Below are 19,867 nucleotides of genomic sequence, written 5' to 3'. Positions count from 1 at the left end.
GGAGCTGCCTGCCCCCTAGGCTGGGCTGTGGAGGGGTCAACATCACCAACTCTTTCTCTGAATACCATTGCCAGGGTTAGAAAGAGACGGAGAATGTTTACCCACCAGGCAGTAGTCTTATAATTCTAAGCCAATACGGGTGTCTGAAGACGGATACAGGACATGCCAGCAGGGCCAGTCCACCTGAAGTCAGCCAGGAGATGAGTCTCCTGATAACACCCTCTTGAAATCTTGGTGGAAGGATGAAACATTCCCACACTGAGTACCCATTTCCAGAGGATAAAGGACTAGTCAGTCAGAAAGCCAGGCAGCCTGTAGCCAGTGCTCTGCCCGCTGGGGGGCACGTGAGCACCTCTAAATTTCCTCCTTTCCTTGGTGCCACCACGCTCTAGGAAAGCAGACTGTGTGTGCTCTAGCAATCACAGGCAATACTGGAAGTGCAGCAGCACACTGTTCCGAACCCTGGAGGCTACTCAGGAGAGGAGCTGTATACCCCAACTCTGCCCTGACAGGCAGTGTCCGGCAGGCCAGGCCAGGCCTCTCCCTCCATCTCGGCTTTTCGGAGAGAAAGCAAACAGACCCTGAAACAGATGGAAACTTCCTCACTAATAAACCTACCCTAAGGCTGAGACATGTTCAAGAAGAAGCAGAAAATTACCTTTCAGGAAGCCAACATGAGGTAAGGGGAAGGGGCACCAAAGTACCAGAGCTGGAGCCTTACGCAGCAGGCGCTGGCTAGGGCCCGGCTCGGCAGCCTCATCCTGCAGACTCTGCTGGCTGCCCATGTGCAGGTTTCAGAGAGCGGCCCCCAGCCCTCAGCACTACAGGCAGCTCATGCCTGGAAGTGCCAGCACAGTCCCCTGGCTGTATGAGGAGCCACCACGCAGGGACAACGGAGGCAAGGAGGAAGGCAAGCGGGAGAGGAAGGGGTGGGGAGTGGAGCAGGAGGGCGGGAAGGAGGGAGAATTGATTCTCTCTCCTCCACTGGGACCACTGAGCTAAGTTGCCATGGAGAAAGGGGAGCTGCTGGCAGAGCTCAAGGCGGGCGGAGGAGCCATATGCCAGGGGAAGGCGTCAGCAGAGCCAATCCCACAGTTCTGCTGTGGCAACCTCCCCAAACAGGCCTTGGCCTGCGCACCAAGGCAGGGTGGGGCATGGCTGGACGGTAGGCAAATACAGCCCTCTGTCACACCTTCCCTGAGGAAAAGGGAAGCTCAAGAAGCTTCCCTGACTCAGTCTGCTCATCCACCCTTCAGCTGGGACCCTGAATCTGTTTCTTTATGCTTCTAACCTCATGCTGTTCACTCAGAAACCAAGGTCAAAGTCCCAGGAACATGGAACCAGCCCCTCCCCAGGCTTTTTAGAAGCCTTGCCTCTCCATCCTTGCCTCCTGTTTCTAAAACTCAGCTACCAAACCCTGAGTCATAGTTTCCCACTCTCAGGAAGGAGGGGATGCCCACCCACAGGAAGGCTTCTGTGGCCCAGAGCCACCCAGGCAGGAAGCCAAGATGGGAGGCTGCTGGGCACCTGCTGTTAAAGAAGGAACCATATCATGGGCACCCTGGACCAGGCCCACAATGGGCTGTATCTCCCACCTGCACACCACCCCAACCTTGCTGCAACTGCTGTGCAAACCCCACTGTGCAGGACTGGCTTTGCCCCAAGCCTCACGGCAGGCTCCGTGTTGCAGAAGTGTCTGGGGGAGGGCAGAAGCCCGGCCTGGATGGAGTCTTTTTCTCCCTCTGGAGATCACAGGGCCATTACAAGTCTGGTCACATCTCTGTGCTTTCATTTCCTTAGCACAAACTGAGACAAGACCATTTTCTCTCCAAGCTGTACTCTGGGGCACTGTGAGGCCGGCAAACGTAGGGAAGGCTGATGCTGTGGACACTGTGTCCTTCCTGCTCCAGGTGGAAGCATGGAAGCAGCAGCCAATACCCTGCCTCCCCTTGTACTTGGCTGGCAAACCTTAAGACAGGGCTTGGAGCCAACAGCAATGCCCCCAGGCCTATTACTCTTGAGAGAACATCTGAGGGGTACCATGCCTGACCCTGTCTCTAAAGCCTGTAGCCAAGAAAACATTCTCTCTTCCTAGCCCCACTCCGACAATTTGTTATGAAAATGTTCCAGCATTTAAATAAATAAAAATGTTATAAGGAACATGTATATCCACCATCCGATTTATTTTTCTATTGTTAAAATGGAGAATTTACCATTTTCACCAATTAAGAACGTACACTTGAGTGGCATGAAGTATATCCAGTGTGGTACAACTACCACCTCTATCTAGCCGCGGACATCTGCATCACCCCCAAAGGAAACATACGGGAGAGCCATTTCTTTACTGCTTCTCTCTAGCCCCTGAACCACCACTAATCTACTGTCCACGGACGTGCTTGCTTTGGGTGTTTCATACAAATGGAATTACAAAGCTCATGCAACCCTTTGGGACTGGCTTCTTTCACTTACCATCACGCTCTCAAAGTTCATACAATGTTGTAAACTATAGGGTGCTTCATTCCTTCATGGCAAAATAATATTCTATTGATTAGACAAACCTCATTGTACGTATCTACTCATCACAGGATGGACATGTGAATTAGTTCTACATTTGGGTTCTCTGCCCATTCCTCCATCCAAAACTCAAGGAAGTGTTCTGGGCATTTAGTCTCTAAGCTTCAAGTCCCAGAGACCCCAAATCGAATGTTTATCTACTTGTCTTTCCAATAAGCAAAGCTCACCAGTGCCTGACATGGGGACGAAGGCAGAAGACTCCAAGTGGTCTCAGTCTTCTCTGTCCCACGGTGGCCACTGAGACTCAAATTGTGGCTAGTGCTGGCGGGAAATGGTGGGAAATTTTGTTTTGCTTTTATTTACAACTGAAATCAAAGACTTACACGGAGCTGTGGTGATTGCCAAGGACAGGAAAGCTCTAAGAGTAGAAGAAACAAACAACCTAGTTTCTCGACCTTTATCTTTCCTTTTCTGCTCTCTACTTACCTCAGCTGTCTGGGTGTGAGGAGGCTTCTGTCTTCAGCCTGGGCCAAGGCCTATCTAGAAGGACAGAGGGTATGTGGTGGGGCTCTCAGGGAACCAAACAGATGGCAGCTGGAGAGTAGATTCCTTAGACTCCATAATGACAAGAGTCTCTGAACCTCAGACCTAGATCCTCCTCTCTGTCCTGTTCTAGAACCACTCCCTTCACCCCGTATCCCCCAGCAACTCCTGAGGTCATCCCCGGAATGGCTAGGCAGAGGCTATAGGATTGGAACTTCCCTACCATCTCCGTGCAATGGCAGAACCCTGGGTGGCTATGCAGCCTGGCTAGGCTGAACGTTAGATGATCAAGGAGATGGCCCCTCACACAGCTGCTGTTTAGACTCCCAATGCATGGATGGTCTCACAGTAACCCAGACCACACTCCGATCCTGCCTTCTCCCTCTGCAGATGCATAAGGACACACTCAAAAGGTAAGGCTGCTTTCTCAGGTTCATCCAGCAAGGCTGGTCCCAGGCCTATGGCCATCCTGGCCTAGAGAGCTGCACAAGCTCACTCTCCTGAGATTTCCAGTGCTGGCCAGGCAAAGAGCTATTTGTTCCAAAGTCAAGGCAGCAAAGATGAGAAACAGAGTATACCACCATCCTATCCCCAGTCACTTGAACCTGCCTAGTGTGTGTATGATGACAGTAAAGTGGCCATGAAGACTCCAACAAATAGGGCACAGCCACAAGGCACAGTTGGCCTCAATCTCTGTGGTTTCCACTTCCAGAGTCAACTAACCACAGACTGAAATGGAAAATATTGAGGAAAAGGAACTGTGTCTGTGCTGAGCATGTGTAGACCTTTTTTCTTGCTGCTAATTCCCTGAATGGGATGGTGGAACAGATCTTTGTGGGAATGATGCAGTGCGAAAGCTCCTCCCACAGCTGTACAGTGTTCAGCACCACATACAATCTAGAGAGACAAGTTGAGGTGTCCAGGAGGACTGTCACAGGTCGGATGCAGTCCTCTGCTTTCTGCAGAAGGGGGCTGACTCAATTTGGTAGAACCAATGCCTTCAGACATTGAGGGGCGACTGTCAAACTCCTGTTGCTCTAACCAGGTGCTGTTGAGGATAGGCCTTTTCCCTTCTTGCAAAGCCTTTCCTTGCCTCCCAGATTCCCACGCTCCTGTAGCAGAAAGCCCAGGAGACTCACCACAAACCTGTAGGGACACCTTGCCTCCCACAGCTTAAATCCCCAAGTGACCTCCACACCTCTTACTTGTGCTGTCCAGACTGGGGTCCATCTCTTCCTTCAGGGTATTTGCACCTGCACAACCTCCTCCTGCTCTCCTCTGCATAAGCACATTTTGCTCAGGCCTTCTACTTCCTTAGTTAATCCTGACTCCTACCCTGGCTTTCCCTCAACCCTCTCACTTTTCTCACGGCATCAACCTTATCTAATATACTATATACTATTCTTTGGTGTGTTTACTTTCCAAAAGATGGTAAATGTTAACATTTGCTACCCTGATAGCTTGTTAAATGCTGGTTCAGGATATTAGCATGGCTATGCAGCCCTCCATACAACCTTTTCATCTCCTAAAGCAGATCCCACTCATGAAATGGTAACTCCACACCCTCCCTGGTACTTCCCTTTTGCTTTTGTCTCTATGGATCTGACCCAGTGACTGCTTCATGGCATCATTAGAGCACATGGGATGACACCATTGTCCTTCTATGCTTGGCTTCTTTCACTTAACAATTCATCTTTGTTGTAGCATGTTCCTTTCTAAAACAGTCTGGCATGCTGGACAGGGCAGCACATGCCTTTGTTCTCAGCACTTGGGATGTAATCTAGTAGGTGGATCTCTGTGAGTTCGAGGCCAACCTGATTTATAGAGCAAGTTCCCGGAACTTGTAGGCCAGGCAAGCTTACACAGAGAAATCCTGACTCAAAAACCCAAAACCAACCAAATAAAAACCCGACTGTCTGTCTCACTAGAACAGAGGATTCCAGGGTGGTTGTATTCACTGCTGTATCCCAGGGTGTGCCTGTGAGAATACCTGGAACACAGCAGGCACCGAGCAAACGTTTTGAATGGATGAATAATGGGCGATACACAGACAGATGGCTGAATGAATGGACAGATAGGTGAGCGGGAAACAGATGGATGTTGGGATGGCTGAATGAATGACAGGTAGATGGATGGAGAAGCTGCAGAGCTAGTATTTCGTTTCGCTGGTCTGTGTGCCAGGCCCTGAGTTACATGAGACTTAATTCCTGGTCCTAACTAACGACATAGCCACTTGCCCTGAAGCCCAAGCCCGCTACCCCTAAGATGTGGCCATGTTCAGTGTAGTAGGACTCGCTCCTAAGGTTCACAATGGCGTCTCTCAGACAGTTGGCCCCTTCAGGGCATTCCTCTCAGATGTGGCATATCCAGAGAGAAGTGTCTAGAGAACTAAGAATTCCTAATCACAATGTTTATTTGCTTTGTTTCTTCAACAGGGTCTCACCCTGTAAGCCCTGGCTAGCTTGGAGCTTCTGTCTCTGCCTCCTGAGTGCTGAGATTAAAGTGCCATCATGCAAGGGTCCCAGTTGCAATGTAAAGGTGCCTAGGAACCTCCAGCAGCAGCCACCAGGATAGGGTGCGGCAGAGAAGGGAGTGGAAGACCAGGAAGTGCCTGGAACATACGTTTCATCTGAGGAGCAGAGCCAGTGGAGGCCAGGGCAACAGCCTGGGTAGGCTGAGGGCTAGACCTTCAGCCCTACTCTGCAGCTGGGCCCACAATCTTAGTGGCAATTCGCCTCTCACCTTTTCCACATCCTGCCTAGCTATTTATAGCTATTCTCTCTCTGAGAACTACTTTACCCATTATTTTTTTTTTTTTTTTCTGAGCTGGATGGACTTGGTAAATTGAAGTCGGGAGGACCCCACCTCTGTATCTAGGTGGCTTCATGATGTGGCCATACTTGGCTTGGCCTGCCTGCACCTCTTGTCCTGTGATGGGGCCTCAGGGCCTTTGCGAGTCAGGTGTGTGGTGACCCCTGGGAGAAGGCATTGCAAAACAGCCAAGGTAGACCTCAACTTGGGGTGCTCGAAGATGGGGATCTTATAAAACCCAGGTCACCTCAAAGTTACTCTCTGCTCTAGGAGAAACAAACATATTGTGACAGTGGAAGGACAGCTGTACCTTTAAATGATCTAGCCTACAGATATGAAAAACATTTGCACTCTTTGGCTGTTTGCATGTTTGGTTATTTTTAGGGAGAACCCGGTTGCCTCCCCTTGGAACCGGATGAGCCCCAGAGAAGGCACGTAGTCCTTTTTCCCAGATGGGGGGTCCTGCTCCTGTTTCCCTGGGAATGTAGTCTTGGACATGGGCTATCTGGGGAAACCACACTGCATTACACACTGCACTCTGCTCAGGTTCTCTTGAGGGACCTGTGCACCAAGAGCAGCTTTGCTACTATTGTGAAGATCTGCTGCTGACATCAGGGCCACCCACCTGCACTCTGAGAACCTCTTGCTATCTCTGGGGTCTGAAAAAAAGAAAGTGTGATGCAATCCCCCACAGAACCCAGCAGTCACAGCCGATGGGAATGTCTGGCTGGCGTATTTCTAGAACAAGCAGCAATTAGAGGCGATCTTCTCTCCTGACCCCCCCTCCCCAAAACAGAAATAAATCAGTGCTACCAATCTCCCAGCTAATGATTTCCTCCATTAAATTAAAAAGAAGAAGAAAATGTTTTTTAAAATGGATTACCAGTCCTGTGCTTTCAGAGACCACATGACCTGTCAGCTCCTCTCAAGTCCGGATGCATCAAAGCCCCTCAATTAATTTTTAATAAATAAGACAATCACAGTATAAGACTCCCTGCCAGCCTTCCCCCACACCTTCACACTAGCACACAGGGCTTACCCTCAGCTCAATCAGGCCACGGAAAACTCTTTCCATTTCACAGATGGGAAGCATTTAAGTACACACCCTAGGATGCTATGAAGCATGTAGCACACTGTGGAGTAAGGAGAGCAGAACAGGGTCTACTGATTTCCAGGTGCTCCTCTCTAGAACCCAGAGCTGAGGAGGCCAAGTAGGGGCAGTGTGAGTGACTGCCACCTATTATGGCACAGACGGCAGGACCTCACCTTCTTTTCTCTCTCCTGCTGCACTCAGTGACACAACACAGAAACTGCCTGTTTTTAAATGCCTACCCCAAGCTGCAGGCATATTTCTGTGAGCTCGAGGCCAGCCTGTTCTACAGAGCAAGTTCCAGCACAGCCATGGCTATAGGGGAAAACCCTGTCTCAACAACAAAACAAAACAACAAAAAAGTCTATCCCAACAACATGAACCTGCCCGGAAAACATGTTGCCTAGTGGTAGAAGCCATATTCTAAAGGCCACATGTCTCATGAGCCATTCATGTGGCTTGCCCAGCAAGAGGGACATCCATAGCTCAGTATGGGAAGGCACAGAACTTATTAATGGGTAAAGTGTCTGTAGGAAAGATAAAAATATTCTGAAAACAAGCAGAATAATGCCACACAGCATGGTGAATGCAGTCCCTTCACCATGACACGTGTGCCTACAAGTGCACTTTCCTAGCATGGAAAGTTTACATCACATAAAAATGTCTTGTAAAAATACAAGACAACAGAAGGCCACTTCTCCAATGCCATCCGGAAACACAAGTGGGCCAGCTACTCCATGGTGACTGTTGCAGGACCCTTGCTTATCTGGGACTGGCTCCTTGTGTTGGCCAGTGTCCCCGAACCAAGATTCCGTTTCTCTGATAGTTTGTGGCACGCCAGATGCCAGAGGACAGGCAGGGGCTGAAAGGCCCAGGAGATACCTTCTTTGGAAGGGATTGGGGGCCTGTGCACTGGCCATGTCCTCTCTGGAATGCACTGCCCCAAATGTTATATAATTTGCTTCTTTTGTTTATTTGTGTTTTTACAGAGAACTCCTCTCGGCCATCTACAGTCAGAGAGAGGCAATGAGGGTCACTAGGGCCAGGAAAGAGACACTGTGAGCAAAGGCAGAAGACCCAGATCCTAGACTGCCTGTGACAAGCACTCAGTTCTGTGTCTCTTCCTGGCTGCAGAGAGGCCATTCACAGAGGACTGCCAAGGGCTGGCACTATTGTTAACCAGCTACAGGGCCTTGGCAAGTTCCCTCATCCTCTAAGGCTCAGATTTTCTTCTACACTGTGGGAGAGTATATACATAGCTCTTGGGCTTTTCAAGGACTACACAAATGACACACAAATGGTGTTTAGCATATGGCAGGGCATTGGTCAAGTCATAAACGGTAAGGGCAAATGGATTATGACCATAATCTCCCCATCATGCAGGAATGTTCTTCTTAAGAGGATCAAGGCAGTCATCCCAGAAAGCTCAAGAAGGCCACCATGTAACACTAATCACTCAAGGCTGGCCAGAGGCAGGGGCTGCCATGGGCCACACTCCTATGGCTGACAACTGATTTGATCCTTTGCTCCATATTTTGCATGTGGGGGAAACCAAATCCCCAAAAGGTTAGTGATTTGCCCCCAGGTCACACAGCTAGGAGGTGATGATTCAAATTGAATTGACTAATCTGGATTCACTCTCTGCTCTAGTCCTCCAGCCCAAGCTGGTCAGTCCTGTTCCATAGCACATATTAAGAGAAGCAAAGAAGGAAAGGGGCACAGAGAAGCCCAGAGCAGGCAGAGGCTGACCCCAACTACTTCCACAGCTCTAACATGGGGACTGCATGAGCCTCAGGAAGCCTGAGGGAAAGGTCTCAATGCAGGTCTCCTGGGAACCCCACAGGGTGGTGAGACAGGCCTGGTGCATCTTTATTCTCCCTAAGGTCAGGACTAAGAGCTCCATATTGTATTCCCCTAGGCTAGCTGCTTAGGTTAGCATAGCATACAGTTAACTCCTTCAGAGCCAGGACTGGGTCCTGAGGGAAGATCTCCACTACCCTGGCTTCTGAGGTCTTCTAAGATCTGAGGTCCAGGGACATTGGGGTTTTCACACAGGTAGAAGATTCTATGTGCACATGCTTCCAACCTGGTACAATGGTGCTAGGCGGCCCTTCAAGCAAGTCCCTAGAAATACCTGGACACTCCCAGGGCACTGCAAACAACTTTTAAGTGGGTCCCTCTAACCCTCTTGCTCCCATGAGGGGCCCACTGTCAGCAAGTCAAGATGGAGATGCACAGGAAATAATGTTGCTGCTTCAAAAGCCTCTCAGAACTTAGAAAGCCTCCCTTTCACACTTAGAATCAAGGCCAAAGTCCTCACCATGACCTGAGTCCCCCAGGATGGCACCCTGGCTCTCATCACTTCCTCTAGCCTTTTTTCTCTTGCTCTTTTCTAGTCTCCCTGCTTTTCAAACTCTCTAAGCATACTTCTACCACAGGACCATTGCCCCTGCTGCTGCTGCTGCTGCTTTCCTGGCTATTACACAACTTCCTAAATTTATATAGGTTTTCAGAGGTTCCCTTTCCAACCACCCTACCTAAAACCTCTCTCTGTTCCCTCCCTCCCTTGCCTGCTTTCCTTCCTGCATTTACACTATTGTCTTAGTTATTGTTCTATTGCTGTGAAGAGATATGACTGAGGCAACTAGTAGAGGAAAGCATTTGGTTGAGAGCTTGTTTACACTTTCACAGGGTGAGTCCATTATCATCATGGTGGGGACAAAGGAAGTAGGAAGGCAGGCATGATGATGGAGCAGCAGCTAAGTGCTTATCCACAAATTGGAGGCATTTGGTGGGGAGGGGTAAGGGGAGGTTGGCTTGGGCTTTTCAAAACTCAAAGGTCACCTACAGAGATATATCTCCTCCAACAAGGCCACAACCTAATCCTTCCCAAAATAGTTCCACCAACTAGGGACCAAATATTCAAATATATGAGCCTATGGGGGCCTTTCTCATTCAAGCCACCACAATGATCAAAGAGTCTATTTCAGGAAGGGATTTCATGTGGCTTCCTGATCAATCCCCAGTGCTCAAAATACACCTGACACAGCAGTGGCATCTAAAACATTGGTTGGTGGCCTTAGGAGGTGGCAACTGGCGGTAGAGTAAAGGCGGGAGTGACAAGTGCTTCTGGGTGAAAGAAATAATGCAGAGCTTAAATAAGCAAATGTGAAATAATTTAAATGGTAAACAAAGATCTTGTCTGCCTCCACCACCCTCAAAAAAGCACCAAGCCCAAGAAGGTTTACAGGTGATCCTAGCAAAAACTCTGAAAAACTCAGGGGAAAGGTTACTCTAGGTGAAAGCAGCTAGGAACAGGCACACTGCTTAAACAAGATGCCCTTCAAGCAAGCCTTAAAGTAGCACAGGCATGAAGCACAGTGATAAGAACTCGGGGTCCTCCAGAGAACTAAATGCAGTATAACTTCTGTGACAATGTTGCCTGCTCCAGAAATGTACTTCTCCATCTGGCCTCTGTGTTCTCTCCCTTTGTCTCCCTTGGCCAACACTGTCCATCACCCTGGTCACTAAAGCACAAAGTGTCACAAATGTCAGCCACTGTTGGATGCACTGTCTATAGGTCCATTAAAGCAAGACAGGAATTACATGTCCTTCGTCCTGGCATAGCTGATGCCTGAAAACACAGCAGGTATCCAGACATGGTTAAGAAAATGAATACTATCTATGAAAGGCAGTCAACACGTAAGAGAAGCCTTTGAGAGCTGCTGCTGTAGGCACACAAGCCACAGTGCCCATGCTGCCTGGTTCTGAGCCATCCTTAAACAGGTGCAATGAGCTGGGGCAGCAGGGCTGTGGGGAAGCTGAGAGCACTAGAGGTTGTCTTTCTCAGGCTTCTCCAGTGAAGGCAGGCCTCCTCTCCAGCTAGGCTTAGAAGCACCTAAAAGGGCACATCTATCTAGCTGTCTACTTCTTTGTGAAGCTCGGTTTGAGGTGGTGGGGCCTGGAGAACCAAGTGAGAAACCAGGCAGAAAGGCTGGTATCTCAGGTGGCCTACAGGCTGAGCTGAGGGGGAGAAGGACACAGGGTGGAAGAGGACTTTCCCCTCCACATTAACAAGGGCCAGACCTCCTGCTTCACCCCCAAATATAGCCATTTATCCAACAGGGCCAAAAACCCCCTATCACTTGGGAATTTCTAGGACTCTAGGACTGGGCTGAATCCTTCACACCCTCATCAGCCCTCTGATGCAGACCAACAGCTGCCAGTTCCATGAGGCAGGGGCATAGCTGAGGCTTCCAGGCCATGGATACAGCAAAAGCATGGGAACCCTACTGTGGCCATCAAGACCTGCAGGTACATATCAGAGCTGCTGCAAAGGCACCTTTGCAGTCAATAGATAAAAGAGTTTTGCTGTGGAAACAAAGGAGCCTCAGGCTTAGGAGAAAGGGAGCTGGTAGGTATGGAGTCCTGGACAAGGTCTCAATGGCTGTCAGACAGCACACTCCCCCAAATTATGGTTCAGATAACAACCACTCACTACCTCAAACTGCTTCTGTTGATTAAGAAGACAAGAGTGGCCCGGCTAGAGGTTCTGCTCTGGGCTACTCACCCAGTCACAACAAGTGGACCAAGGCAGGGGCTACTATGGTCATCTGAAAGCTTGGCTGGGGCTAAAAGAACCACTCATGTGACTGACATCAGGTGAAGGCTGATGGCCAGAATCTACCTCTGTATCTCACCAGAATTCCAGAGCTTTCCAGAGAGCTTCCTAAAAGTCTACGTAAGGCAGCAGCTTCCCAGAACAAATGATCCAAGAGAAAGAACAGTGGAAACAACACTGTCTTTTTTAGTTTTGTCTTAAAAGTGACACCATGTCACTTGCAACACCCTACTAGATACACAGGTTAGCTTCTCAATGTAGGAGGAGACAACATATGAGGGTGTCCATGGGGGCAGGAGGCAGGATCCTGGATGCCGACTGCATGGCCATACTGTGCTCCAACCTTTGACCTAACCTGTCTCCTTTCATCTTGCAGACAGCCCTTGAAGACAGGTACTTTATCTCTATTTTACAGACACAGACACAAAGCTAAGAGAAGGTAACTAACTGCCTTGAGTCCCACTGGCTGTTAAAGGCAGTCCTGTCTCTGCTAGTTCCCAATGACAACCCTCTGGGCAACTGAGTCTCCAAAGGGAGCCAGAGGCCCAGCCAGCAATGCAGCTGTGTTACAGGACTGTTCCTCAAGAACCAGTAGTTCAGAACAACAAAATGGCTCAGTAGTAAAGGTGCTTGCCAGCAAGCCTGAGTGTGAAGACCTGGGTGTGAAACCATCGACCCCTATGACCGGAGAGAACTGACTCTACACATTGGCCATGAACTGTACAGACACACACAAATAAATATTTTGTAAATGAACTAAGTGTCTTGATTTGCCTCCCTCCTCCATGACTGTCAAGACTCCTTCTGGCCCCTGCCCAGCTTCCTTGGCCAGACAGACCTAGTAGTGAGCTAGGTGGTGAGACGTACATAAGTATACAGCATACAGGTGGTTGAGAGAAGCAGCAAGGGCTTGGATCACTCACAGTCATTCCCTTGCTTCCATGGCCTGGCTGCCCAGCCGCAGGTGGCCTTACAGAAACAGCCAGGAGCACCTCCTCTCTCTATTTGACCACCCCACCCCTGCAGAGGTGCCTAGCCTCACAGCAGGGTCCCTGTCCTGAGGCCACTTCATTAGGAGGCCACCTGCTTGAGGTGCCTGACTGACCTGTGGCAGCAGGTGCCACCTCATGGGGTGTGCAATTTACAGCCTCTCAGAGGTACAGTACCCAGGTGACAAATGCATTGGCTCTGCCAGCTGCCAGAGCCTCCTGGTCTCACAGCTGAGGCTTTCCATTTTCCCCACTTTGTTCTTATACTGCTCATGAGAAGAAAGAAGCAATCAGATCTACAAATCTAATTTCTCCATCCAGAGCCCCAGGGTTTGGGATGCAAGTTACTCTTCTGTTGCATGCTGAGAGTCAGCTGAGGTCAAAAGCTGGCCCACCATTTACCCAGGGAGCCAGCTCTAGCTCCAGAGACTGGGACACTGGTGTGCCACATGCAAAGCAAGCACTAGGAACAGCTTTGCTGATAGCTGTGAAGAGACATTACCACTCTCAGGTGGCCACGCTGACTCACACAGGGAAGGCACCTCCCTACTGTGCGTAGCCACACAGAAGTCTTGGCTGCTGGGCTTCATGTCACTAGCCTGAAGTTTCTCACAGAAGATAGGCCACCATCTGGGGTGGTGACCTTGACCTTGAAAGGGCTAAGCTGTCCTGTCTACCTACAACCTGTGAGGCTGCGCACATGTGTCCTCTTCTCTCATTTGTCTTGTAGGTGGATGGATTGCAAGGGAAACATTGCTGCGAGTAATGGCCCCTGTGAGGCACTTGCCAGGGAGAGCCATTTCTCTGATTTCCTTGTTCTTTTGCTTTGCTTTGGAGGCTAAGGGATCCCTAGGGTGAAGTAGCTCTGTCCTCAGCATTCAGCTTGTGTGGACGGTGATATGAATAGGTCACTCCTTGAAGCCCCTATAGTACCTCTGGGCCTAAGAATTAGCAGAAAGGGCCATTAAAAGGACCCCATTCTCCCAAAATCAATGCTACAAAGTTAGTAGTCACTGTTGGAAAAGAGACAACCAAAGCAAGATTAAACAAATATTTAATTGTCCTTCCTCTAATCCCCTAGGCTGTTATCAATCACAGTGGTTCTAATCTTTGTTCAATTTCCAGATCGGCCTGCAAGGCTCCTCCAGGCCTCAGACTTGCTTTTCAAAGCAGAGCCTCCTCAAGGAAGAAACTGAAGAGGCTCCAGGACTCCTACCTCCTGCTGTGACCTCCTGCTTGACCTGCCTTGGATGAGCCCTGTCCTCACCATTTGTGTAATCTCCCGGAGTCCTGGAAAGAGAAAATGAGAACCTCCAGGCAACCCAAGAGACCCCCATCCTTACAGTCTCCACCAGTGTTCCCTGTCAACCAACTATGTAAGAAAGGATACAGTGTCCAGGCTCAGCCTCTAATTTGATCCTAAGGGCCTCTGGGGAGCTGCTTCCGGTTACATTCCCCATCAGTGCCCCTCCCCCAACCCCCTCATCCCCTCACCAACTCAGAACTGTGTTAAGATGTAGAGTCATTCTTTAGAAACTCACTGGCCACCAAACGTGGCCTGGTCATATGATGGAATACAACTCAGCCATAAAAATGGAATAATGTACTGATCCATGCTAAGTGGATAAACTTGAAAATATCATATTCGGTGGCAGATGTCAGAGTAAAAGGTACTATAGTAATTTATCTCAATACAACATTCAGGCTGGGGAAGCTGTTGAAGACGGAAGCAGACTGTAGTTGCCTGGGGCAGGGGGTCTAGAGAGAAACGGAGTTTGTGAGGTGATGGAAGTTTTAAAGTCGACTATTTCAGAACATTTTAGACAGTGCCTGGATCAGCACTTTTAATGGGTAGATTGTGTGGTATGTGACTGTATCTCAGTATTTTTAAATATTTATTCTAAATAAATATTTGATTTAGAATGCTTATTTTTAAATGCAGGAAATAACAAGCTAGCCCTAGACAACCATCTACAAGTTCAGGGCAACTGCTGAAGGTGACTCTGGGGAGAGATTCTCAACCCCCACATCCCTTCTCTCCTCTTGCCTTCAGGAAAGCAACACACACACATACAAACACACACACACCTCAGAAGCACCCACCTGGGGCTGGCACTGGGCTGGAGAACACAAAGGTGTCAGCTTTGTGGAATGATCTGGGTGGAGTCCAGAATGTGATCCACAGAAGTGTGATGCTTCCCCCATGTATTTGGTTCTCTCATACCCCACATACAGCTGAACTGCCAATGAACACGAATGATTGGAAGTAACAGCGACGACCAACGTCCACCCAAGCAAAGACATGCCTTGTACAGTCATCAGCACTCGGCAGGCTCAGCTATCTCTCACCCCCACACTTACTACCAGCACAGGCCACCCAAGAGTCTCTCAGAGGCTAGAGAGGCAAGGTCAGTGGGGCTTAGGACAGAGTGTGAGATGACACAGAGCCAGCAGGCCTGGGACAATTCTCTGGCCAGACGCATTCCTACCTAGGACCAGCTACTCAACTTACGAGACAAGACCCTCTTCTCCAGCCGAGTGAGAGATTACTGCGGGATGGCTTCATGTGGAAAGCCAGGGGGGCTAGGAGCCATTCTGCTACATCCTCACATCCCCAGCTTTCTGTTGCGGGGCTTCCAGCCTGGACAGTAGAACCAGGTAGTTCCTGCCTTTCTCTTGATCTTTCTTTGTTTGTTTTTTCTTGTTGTTGTTGTTTTGTTTGTTTGTTTGTTTGTTTTTGAGACAGGGTTTCTCTGTGTAGCCTTGGCTGTCCTGGACTTGGCTGTACTGTGGACCAGGCTGGCCTCGAAGAACTCACAGAGATCTGCCTGCCTCTGCCTCCCTGAGCACTGGGATTAAAAGCATCTGTCATCACTCATGGTTGGCAAAGCTTTTCAGAACTACTTGTATTATTTGAAGCTCATCATCCCAGGCTAACCACAGACTTACAGAGGTGACCTAGGCTCAAAGCAGCAGCTTAGTCTGAAAGGGACAGAACTAAAGTGGTCCAGGGGATCTGAACCCCTGAAAATCCATCCAGATGCTCAGAAAGCTCAGAGGAAGCTTCCTAGGAGAGGCAACCATGACTGCATCCTCAGGTATGCCTGAAGGCAGCCTGCCAAGGCCTGTGCTTGCCCCCATTGCTTAAAATCTGATGTATCTGGCTCATACATTGATGACACTGAGGTCTCGATCATCTTCTCTGACCCAGGAAAGCTAGCTAAGTACTCTGGGGACATTATCCAAACAGTTGCCTTCAAATCTGGCCATAAAACAAGAAATTGGGGAAGCTGATAATTGAAAGAGTTCCTCTCCCTCATAGCACCATGAATCACAACCTCTATCTGCAATGACCAGACAGAGCTCTGTCAAAGCCCAGTCCTGGAGTCTCAGGCCAGACAGCTGAGGAGGAGAATGGCAATCTGCAGCAGATGTGTCCACACTTCATCTAGATCTGCCCCTGAGCCTAGGAGAAGTTTCTCCCAGCTCCATCCTTAAACTTGGGCCAGCAGGGATCAGGCCACGGGAAGGAAAGGAAAAGGAAATAGGAGGTTTCACAGTCTCCCCAGCCTTCTGGTGCTAGCACCATATCGAATCTTAGTGCCTAAGGAGGGAATCAGGCAGCAGCCATCCATTCAGTGCTAGCGAAAGCTGGCTGGGACTGTATGCTCAGCCACTTGTGCAGACCAAGAGACTGAGCCTGGAGTGGCTGCTCAGGTCATCTGGCTGGACTCTGATCTTTGGCCAGATGATTCTTCCCATTCTTCTTAACTGCTCTACTATAACTCAGGGAAAGAGATGGGGATCTCAGCAGGCAAGGGACCTAGCCAGGAACCAACTCCTCTGCTCTCATCAGTCACAGCTTTCCTGAGCCTTGGTTTCTCTGTCTGTATCACCAGCTCCTGAAAGGGTCAGCTGAATGGCCAGTGAGTCCAGCTTTATTGCCTGACCTGTCTTGGCTTGTTTGATCTAAAACTGCATACACACCAGGTGGGTGACATTTTAGGATTCACATTTTACAGCACAAGAAGAAGCTTAAGAAGGACAAAGCCACATTGCCCAGGGCCACTGAGTGGCCTTCTCTCAGACTCTGAAACTCTGCCAAACACTGACCTGCTCTCCTATGAGTAGGAGGCAGATTCAGACAACAGCCCACCTTGGTCATAGTTACAGGTGGAAGGAGCCAGCTTCAAGCCAGGACTGTATAGAATATTGCAGCATGGATTGCATGACCATTGGCTAGGAAGGTGATAGAGCAAGACAGAGAGCATTCTAGAAAGCCTCTGGGGTTCCAGCATACCCCAGCAATTTCATGAGCTTCCCACCTCCCTGCTCAGGAGGGAAAACAACAGCCACAGGTATCAGGATGGCCTAGGTTCTTTGTAGGTACCTGCTGTGTGGCCCTTACCTGACCCTCCTAGGGTGAGTTTCACCATCTGGAAAAGGCCTAGAACTGAGGGCCGTGGATAGGGGCTCTGCATAGGAACAGCAGTGCTGCTCACTTCTCGCCTACCAGCTCTTTACAAACACCACCTCTGTCTCCAGTCTCTGACTACAATCAACCCGTTTCCTTCCATCGTCACTCTATTTATCAGCCCGCCCTGGCAAAACCACATAGATAACAATTTTTACATCATGAGATCGTGGTCTGGTCTGCACTCAGGGCTCTACGGCTCCCTGAGAAGATGTGTTTATCTGTTCCTCACATAGCTTGCCTTCTTCATTCACTTTTCTGTGGAGGCTGAAGTTCTTGTCCCTGCATTACCACAGGGGTGAATGGATCCAGTTGGCAGGCAGGGATTCAAAGGCTGGGCTAGAAGCACCCTGTACAATTTTGGGATCCGGGAGCTCCTCAAGAGGGCTTCAGGCCAGTCCCTGGGGGATCAGTTATCTCTGCTGAAGGCCTGCCTACTGGCTTGGGCCAAGCTTGCTGGACAAAGTCACCCCTGAAGAGGACAGCTGAGCAAATTGGTACCGATGGCTCTGTGCTTGTCACAAGCCCCTGCAAGCCTTAGCTCATGTCCGCGCAGCACTGCCATCTTTAGAAACTGTCTCTTGGGCATGCAGCCATGTACACTCATCCCAGTTTTACAGGTCCCCATGAAAAGAAGAGAGAGAGAGAGAGAGAGAGAGAGAGAGAGAGAGAGAGAGAGAGGACAAAAAACCTTCCAGGTACTTAACAGAGTAAGACATTATAATGTCACCAGTCTGGCCCCCAACCCTGCCTCCAACCTGTCACACACATGAAGTCAAATGCAACTTAAAAAACACACCTCGACACCTAGCATTCCTCTAGTTAAAGCATTCTCCTAGATTCTAAGATGACATCTAAACTTCACCATGCACAAAGCTCCACTTGGCTCTTCCCTCAACCCAGCTTCCCCTGGCACAGTCCTGACCAGGAGCCACACCAGAATTCCAGGCTGTCCATACAGACATGGGCCCACAGTGCCTCCCTCAGCCACTCCCTCCACCTAGGAAGCCTTCCCTCGAATACACAACCCCACATCTGTGTTCAGCAAACAGCCTTCTCTATGCCCAGTTCAGATGTCAGCACAAGAGCAGAAGCCCAGCTCCCATAGAATGTGGCTGTCATCTGCACGGGTATCAGAGAGCAAAGTGTCTGTTCATTCCTGTGGCTCAAGAGTGCCTTGAAAACAAGAGCCAGACCTGGTTAACCCTGGCAGTAGTACTAAGAGTTCATAGTGCATACCTAGGACTGAGAAGCAGGTCCTTGCCCAGTGCTGTGGTCCTGTGCCTTCTTTCAGCACAGGGAATACATGGGGAAGGGGAACATGGTTCCCTCCCTCAAAGCTACTCTCATACAAGACAGCCTACTCTTCATCTGCAAGAACGCCCAGGGCATCGTTTATTAATACTTGCTACCTCGCCAGGCCCGGTATGTATGCTCCAGTGCTCAGTCCTTGTTAAATGAGGCCACAGAGGGGGCTCACAGGGTGCCACTTCCCATGATTGCTGACTACATGGTCACAGTACTTTCTTCATGGTGAGCTCCCAGGATCCTTGCCAGCTTACTGACTTTTATCCTTTCCACAAGAAGTGAAGCATCTCTTGAGCACAGTGAACTTCCCATTAAGCAGCCCCAGGTAATTGCTTCTGGCTGAGAGGAGGCGGAGGAGGAAAGAGACAAGGGAAGAGAAGGCGCAAGGAGAGAAACCACAGGATGCCAAGAAAGGCAGGAAGATGGAGACAGGCATGAGGAAGGGAGGCAGGGCACAGGGGAAAGGTGATGGGAGGGCTGGGGAACATCTGGGGAGCTCAGCCCAAACTAGGGCCACCTGCTGTGCTGGCCTGGGGTATGTCAGTGAGAACAGTGGGGGTAAACAAAACTGCTGTCACAAGGAGGTCTAGGCAGGGCCAAAACAGAAAAAAAGACACCAAATAGATGCATCATATCCTCAAGCAGGGACACTGCCCAGGGCTCTATAATCCTCTAGGCCAGCCTCTTCCCAGCTGTTAAACCAAGGGAAGCTGACAGGACTGAAGCCTGCAGGAATCGGGCCACCATTATATGGATAGGAATATATCAACACAATATATTTCCCACACCATGTGGGTCCCTAGAGCCCTCTTGTTGGGTCACTCGCCATTTTCCTTCTACAATGGTCACTCAGAGCTGAAGACGACTTGAATGGGCCGCCCTGCAGTCCCCAACATACATCATGCCTTTTCCTCCCTCTCCTAAGCAGAACCTCCCTCTATCCCTCTTCTACCTGTGAGTCCACAGTAACAAGGGAGCTGGGGAGTGAGTGGATCTGAGTACATACAAACACGCTGGCAAACACGCTGGCCTGGCAGCAGCAGTGGCATGGCTGGGGAGGTGTTCCAGCAGACTTATTTATAGCTGAGCCCCCATCCACAAGCTCCCCCAATGCTGCCTGCCTGCCACTGGGGCTTTTCAATCTGCGACTATATTTATCACTTGAAGCCGTTGGGATAATGGCAAGGCCAGAAATAGCCTTGAAGACATTCACGTGAAGCTGATGGGCAGATCCCCAGCTCCCAGGCTGACCTCACCCCAACATCTGCCACTTGGCAGTAGGGAATGGGGAACAGCTGGATAGGGCTGGGCAGACAGATGGGAACAACATAATCCCTCTTTCCCTGCTGGCCTTGGCCCTCTGTAGTGAGGCGCGGGACATGTCCGAACTGATATATCACAGCTGCCAGGCTGAGGGGAGACTGAAGGTGACACGCTTTCTTGACGTCAGTGTGCTAATCGGAGCAGACCATCCAGTGCAGAAAGGAGAGGACTAAGACGGCAGGCTGGGCTCACTG

The 19,867-nt window shown here is 49.8% G+C and overlaps 1 protein-coding gene and 1 long non-coding RNA gene across 14 annotated transcripts in view; one reads left to right on the top strand and one right to left on the bottom strand.

Annotated features, from left to right (window-relative positions):
* Positions 1-19,867, bottom strand: part of Pitpnm2 (phosphatidylinositol transfer protein membrane associated 2) — a 132,360-nt gene that overhangs the window by 71,535 nt on the left and 40,958 nt on the right. For 2 of the 13 annotated variants that reach the window (XM_060382355.1, XM_021652743.2), the window contains exon 1: positions 659-925. The exons of 10 other annotated variants lie outside the window; for them this stretch is intronic. The gene's annotated coding sequence lies outside the window, so the exon portion shown is untranslated. Of the gene's footprint in view, positions 1-658; positions 926-3,000; positions 3,055-19,867 lie in introns of those variants that run through there. One more of the 13 variants, XM_060382354.1, reaches the window with a different exon arrangement.
* On the top strand, positions 324-14,497 carry LOC132653687 (uncharacterized). The gene is made up of 2 exons (XR_009591483.1): positions 324-679; positions 13,694-14,497. It is a non-coding gene; the product is annotated as an uncharacterized LOC132653687 (long non-coding RNA).

This window comes from Meriones unguiculatus, chromosome 4 (assembly GCF_030254825.1).
Source record: "Meriones unguiculatus strain TT.TT164.6M chromosome 4, Bangor_MerUng_6.1, whole genome shotgun sequence".
NCBI lineage: Eukaryota > Metazoa > Chordata > Mammalia > Rodentia > Muridae > Meriones > Meriones unguiculatus.
Note: the sequence above shows the minus strand (reverse complement) of the source record. Positions and strands in the feature narration are given on the sequence as shown.